The following is a 6,942-nucleotide window of genomic DNA, read 5'->3' on the forward strand; positions in this document are numbered from 1 at the left end:
AGATATGAGGTGTCCCCCAAAAGCTCTTGTGTGGGACAATGTAAGAAAGTTCAGAGGTGAAATGACTAGTGCACGAGAGCCTTAACCTGCTCAGTCTGTTAATCATTTGATAGAGAGTAACTAAGTGGTAACTGAGGCAGGCAGGGTGTGGCTGGGGGAGGTGGGTCATGGGGGCCTGCATTTGGGTATGTTTTGGGAGCTGAGCTTAGGCTTTCTCTCTGCTTCCTGTTGCCATGTCCCCAGACGCCTTCCTGTAGTGCACACACCAGCTATGTTGTTCTACCTCACCTCAGGGACCAAGGACTGGAGTCGATCATCTATGGACTGAGACTTCTGAAACTTGAGCCCTCAAATACACTTGTCCTCTCTGTAATTATTCTTGTAAGGTCTTTTGGTCCCAGCTGCAAAAAGCTGACTAAAATGTATTCAATGACACACACAGTATACATCCTGTGACAAAAAATAAATAAACCTTTAATTCAGAAATACATGGAAAATTCCAAAGATTCGAAAATAAAATCACACACTTTCCCATAGCCTCTGTGGAAAAATTAAGTCAATCAGAAATTTAAAAAAAAAGAATGCTTTCTGTTTTATTTGTTCTTTTGCTTTTTTCCCCTCCCCCTTTCCTCTCCCTTTCCTCCCCCTTTCTTTGTCTGACTTGGCATAAGTGTGATACTTGCTTATAGAATGAGTTGGGAAGTATTATTCTCTCTTTAATTTCTGGAAAACTTGAATAAAAGAATTTTATTCCATTTTAAAATACATGATAGAACTCTAAACCAATTAAACTAGAAATTCTGGAGCATTTCCTTTGATAAGGTCTAAAGTGGTGGTTTTAACCCTGTGGGGAATACTGGCAAGCTCTGTAGATATTTTGAGTTGTCATTATGGGTATGTGTTATTGGCATCTGTCAGAGGCAGGGATGCAACTGAGCTTACTCAAAGGCACAGACAACCTCCCACAACAAGAAATTACTTGAATCAATCTATCAAAATTGAGAAGGGTACAGGATGGTTTATAGCTTTCATTTATGTATTCAATGTTCCAGGAATCTTGGGTTTTAGTAGTTCATAGACCTACATAGACAAAAGAGGTTCCTTTTGTCTAATTTATTAAAATCATATGGGAAGACGTGCCCATAATAATTTCTAATTAAACCATTAATATATATGCAGTCTTATTGAAGATTTATCACTTTCTAAAAAAGAATTATCATCTGCTTCACTAATTTCTATTGTGTTTATTTACAATTGTAGGATTTCTTATGCAGCATTAATATTTCTCCTCTTTTTGCTATTTATTTGATAGAAGTTTAGATTTTCAGTTTGATTTCTTTCTTTTCTTTTCTTTTTTTACATATAGAAACATGGAGCTAAACATTTCCCTCTAATTACATCTCTAGATGCAACTTGGAAATTTTGCTACATTCTATTTTATTTTTCAGTTCCACATATTTTTTTTAAATTCTCTTTGAGGCTTATTGTTTGACTGCTGGGTTACTCAGTAATGTATTATGTTAATTTCAATTACTTTAGGGAGTATATTGTTAATTTTATGACCTCAATTTCCAGTTAAGTGTATTATATACAAAGAATATGCATTTCATATTTTAAAAAATAATTTTTATTTTATGATGCAGTATTGATGCAGTTATTTCAGTTATTTAAAGAATGCCTTTCTCTATCCTTTGTTTCCTCCATAATTTTTTTTTCCTACTTTCTAGTTTGGACAAGATGGAGTGCTTCTCTTTATTTTTTATTGCACACTGGCTGGTGGGCATTGTTTACAATACTCTTCTTCAAAACCTTTATATTTACAGTATAAACTGATAGGAAGTGAAAGGGTTTTATTTGTTTACTTATTTTTAGATTAAAGTTGCTCTGTGCCAAGAAGATGGTTCTGAAGGACCCCACTCTGGAGTTTCTTTCTGTAGCACCCAAGAGGCCTCAGAATGCCCAACACCTGCTCACAATAGGGAAGAGAGGGCTCTCCATCAGGACTGTTATCCATATTGAGTTTTTTTTTTTTTTCAGAACAAAGAACAGATATCAGGGCATGTAGCATCCAAACATGGGAAAAGAAATATATTTAAAAAAATGGCTACATTACCATTCTTAGAATGGTGTTTTGATGATAGATAATGGTAACAGGTCATTGAAACATTGGGTTCTAGATACATACAGGCATGTCTGGCATATGTGCCTTCACAAGTGTGTATTCACTCTCACCAAGAGGAAACCTGGAGAAGGGGCTTAGGAGACAGATCCCTTTGCTTTTCTACCGGACCTAGGGAAGAGAGGACATGTGTAGCCCCCCTCCAGTGCAGGATATGGAACCAGGGTCACTCAGAGGCATTTGGGCTGGCACGAATAGATTACACAGACACAGAAAATACCTTTTTGGGGGGTTCCCGTAGTCCTGCTGGGTTAAATAATCGAGAGGTGACAAGCAACTTGAAGGCTGAATCGGGAACTACTTTATTGCTAGTGAACTCAGCAGGAACTGAGCGAGAACTCAAAGTAGCGGCCACCGGAGATAGCAGGAGCCGCTTCTCTGTTGGACAGCAGAAGTATATATACTTAACTAATTACACACATCTTAACTCAATTAACATAAACTAGATACAGCAGTCAACCAATAAGGAATCCTCATCATCTTAATAGCTCCCTGGCATTGCTTCACAGACCACTCCTCCTGGCAATGTGCCAGGCGCCATCTTGACTTGATTTCAGCCCTCAACAGGGGGTGATTTCAGGATGGCTTTTCTGCTTCAGATGTAAGCTCCTACAAGGAGGGGTAAGAGAAACACACAGGAGGCAGGCGAGGAGGGGGCACATTCTGAAGCCTATTTATTGAGGGGAGTCATTTGATAGAACATTCCATCCAAAAAAGTTAAGGGGCAATATTACAACAAACAAATGGACATAACTCAGCCCCATCAGGTGACACCCAATCCCAGAGCTGCACCTCTCTAGCCAAGCAGAGGTAAATCCACATGCATCGTAGCAGGTGCAATGCCAGTTCAGTATCTCCTTACTCAAGACTTAAAGATGTGCTTAGCTCCTCCTGTTAAGGGCAGCCTCTGACAGGCTTGGGCAGGGTTGAGGTCTCAGAACTAATTCTGTAACTGTGGCTTATAAAAGAAAGCATTCTCCCCAGTACAGAGCTAGAATTCCTACTGGGCTGATAGGATAATGACATTACCACACCTGATAAAATTGTGGCTGCTGGTGAATTCAACTATTTTCTAGTATGTGTGATGACTACTACTTCTGTATCTATTTATGCCTACTCTGTATCAACCAGATGAAGTGAGGAAGAGGAACTCAGTAGAACAGTACAGTGCATGCAATCTGGATCAGCACTATTCCCCTAGCACAACATATTTTCCAAAAGTTGAAAGACCTCTGAAAATCAATGACAAATATAGAGAAAAAGAAATATTACCAGATGCTTAGAAAATTGAATAAATTGGTTTTGCAAGGAAGAAAACCCAAATGGCAATGGGCCTTCAAAATAAGTTCGGTACAAACAATCGATATTGATTCCTGCTACAATTAGACCAGGTGCCCCAGAAGACCATGTCAGGATGATCCATGCTCTTGGAACCTGACTTCAAATGGAAGTCTGCAAATGTACATCACTGTGAGGCGTTTTGGTCATGTGAGGTAAGGATTATCGGAATGAGTTTTAATAAACAAGTGGGATGCCAATAATGTGTCCATTTATTTTGCCATTTGCTTTTCATTGTGCACCTGATACAAAGGATACCATTAAGGGCACAATTTTTTGGGAATTGATTGCAACCAGACTGTTGGACATAAAGAATGCAGGCCTCACCTACCTTATTTCTATGCATCTAAAGATTCTGATATTCAAATATTTGGAGAACTCTGCAAAGTAGATGAAATGTAGCAGCAACATGTCCAATGCTAGCAAGTACTGTGAACAAAAACAGCTGTTTTGTGAAAAGAAAACCATTGGACATATTAGAAATAGGAAATGGATTTCTGGTGGAAATAAAGTTTTAGGCATCACATATTGGTTCAGATTATACCTGGAGAAGAGCCCCATCATGAGGCAAAAGGAGTGCAGAGAATCAATCTACATTACAACTCAGTATAACCAAAATTTATCTAGCTGTAGTGTGGACAACCCAAACACGTTGGGTATAAAACACGAGTCCTGGCTCCAGCAAAGCCCTTGTGCACAATGGGAAGCACAGTCATGGTAATAAAACAAGGTCTGTCAAGGCAGAAAAGGGCTTTTATAGTGTGTAATGACATTCAGAGGCATAAGAGTCGGCAACAAGAATACATAGGTAAAGGGGAATTCTCTTCTGTGAGAGAAGGGTGGGAATTCTGTCTAAAGTCTTTGTCTTATGAGTTTCTCCTACTACACTTCAATTTGTTTGGACTTGGAGATTTGTCTCTGATCCTTCACTCTTCAGGATCCCAAAGAATATGACTTGAACTTTCCTAGGACCAATAAATATTCTCAAGGTTTAATTCCCTGATTAAAAAAAATATATTTCTTAATGATTGTCTCCTTAAGGAAATAATAATAGTTTTATATTTTATTGAACTTTAAAAAAAATTAGTGGGAGAGTGTGTTGGGATTTCTAGCCTAGACTACTGCTGGGGGTGGGGGGACAGGAGCAAAGATTACTATCAAAAATAGGAATTCATCCTCTGGCATTATAGATTTGGGATGCATTCAAAATACAATGGAGATGGGGAATTAGCTTTTAAACTTTAAGATTATTAGCATAAGGAGTCATGTAACTTAAATTTCTACCGGGATTTAAGTTAATTTCTTTCTGGGTTATAAATGAATATGGTATTATTCCTCAATATTAAATATGAAATAATATTGAATCCATTAAGCAAAGATCTGTCTTAATTGTATAGAATATTTTGTCTTGGACTACATACGGATCTAGTGTAGATCAATATGCATCTTAAATTATAGCACATTTTGTTCAAATTCTTTGCACTAATTTCATATGTTGTATTTTCTTTTCTAGCAAAACTGTTTATCTTGGAGTTCCCATTAAGAGAAGATTCAAAATGAAGGTAAAGAATTCTTATTAATCGTATGAATCTGGTATATCAAAATGTTAGTTCTACATTAATATTGAATTCATAATATGAATTATGAGGCTTTTTATAATTCTGTTTAGGGAAATTTACAGCTTTCTTTAGATTTTTATGTTGCAATATTTTCAGAATATGAGCCAAAACAGAGTTGTAATAAATTTTCTCATTTTGAAGATTTTTCACATATAATGTGGATTTTGGATTATTATAAATCCAAACACATTTACAGTAGATTTCTACAAGACATAATTAAGGAAAAATCATGATTAATTATACTCTCCTTATCAAGATAACCCAAATACAGTCATTGTTTATTTTAAAGATGATTATATTGCAACATACCCTTTTGTGAGATGGCACAGAATTTTCTATTATTTCATATCTCTCAAGTTCAATGGTTCATGCCTAAAAGATGTAAAAATAAAGGTTGTTCTATGGTATTATGTATTATCAAGTACACAGTATTTTTACTGAAAAAATGTGATTTCCTGTGACAATTTTTTTAAGTCTCTTCTATTTGTCCCCTATTATCAACAGGGGAAATTTTCTTTTCTTATTTCTCACTAATCATTTCTGACATGAAGTTGGCAAGCTGAGCTGTGAAGAGCCATCCACCGGGTCCAGGTCGACCTCCCCCCTCGGGAAGAAGGCACACATGGTGCCCAAGAATAAATGCCCTCCAACGGAGGGGAAGGACAGTGCTTAGTGTCATTTTCATATGGAATTTTTTTTCCCTCAGCATAATCTGCTTATCTCTTTGTGGTACAATTTAACTGTTGTGATATTATTTAACTGTTTAAAGTTGTCAAACACATGATTTAGCAGGTGTTTGACATGCCCTACATTTTGTTCTCCCTATCAAGAAAAATGAAAAGTTTTGTATTATATTTGAACTCTTTTCCTTAGATCATATGTAGTACAAGTAGTTTCAGTTGAAAAAAAATCCAATTTCTATTTAAATATTAATGAAAATAATCTTACCAAAGTAAGATAGCTGCAATATTAAAATCTGTGATGTGTGTGTGTGTGTGTGTGTGTTTTCTCACATTTCAATAGAAAGAAGAGAAATGGATGTTTAATCATTGGGAAGAAAAAAATCAAATAATTCTTACTAATATACATATTAAATTTCTTGTGATACTGAAACAGAGTTAATATTCTAAATGTCAATGACTGATGTACAAATTTACTTCAAAGCCCACTCATTGCTCTGAATTTTTGTAATAACTATAATTGCATTAAAAAAATAAACAAGACACTGCAATATATACCTCTTCTAATATAAATGCAAGTGTTTGTTTTTCATTCACTCAAGAATGTTTGCAGAGTATGTTAGGGTATTGAGTGTCCATGTCCCTTCCAAAATTCATGTTGAAACTTAATTTTTACTGGGCAGTGTTAAGAGGTGTGACTTTATATATAGTATGTCAATGAAGATAGAGTCCTCATGGGACTTTTGCTATAAAAATGGCTGGAAATGACTGACAAGATTTGACTGAAAGTGTTTAAATCAATTTAATCCATGAAAATACTAAAAAGTAAATTCAGGTAAATTCCCTTTTGCCCCTCCTGTGATATATTATTGAAGCCACCATCTTTGAATCGAACTAGTCTGATCCTTATTAGTTACCAAACCTACCTTGATTTTGGACTTCCCAAGCTCCAGAACTGTTCTTTTTTTATTACCCAGTCTTAGGCATTTTGTTGGGGTAGCACTAAGGGACTAAGATTGCAGACTGACATGCTAGGTATGTTGCTAATTTTAGAATAAATAGCAATAACTGCACTCTTTTGATCTCATGGTCTACTGCAGTGATACAGCAGACATTTTCTTTTTTT

The 6,942-nt window shown here is 36.1% G+C and overlaps 1 long non-coding RNA gene across 1 annotated transcript; it reads left to right on the forward strand.

The window, feature by feature from the left end:
- Window positions 1-3,437: 3,437 nt before the first annotated feature.
- Window positions 3,438-6,337, forward strand: LOC125619447. The gene is made up of 3 exons (XR_007351008.1): window positions 3,438-3,672; window positions 5,031-5,079; window positions 5,641-6,337. It is a non-coding gene; the product is annotated as an uncharacterized LOC125619447 (long non-coding RNA).
- Window positions 6,338-6,942: the final 605 nt, after the last annotated feature.

This window comes from Marmota marmota, unplaced genomic scaffold, assembly GCF_001458135.2.
Source record: "Marmota marmota marmota unplaced genomic scaffold, marMar, whole genome shotgun sequence".
NCBI lineage: Eukaryota > Metazoa > Chordata > Mammalia > Rodentia > Sciuridae > Marmota > Marmota marmota.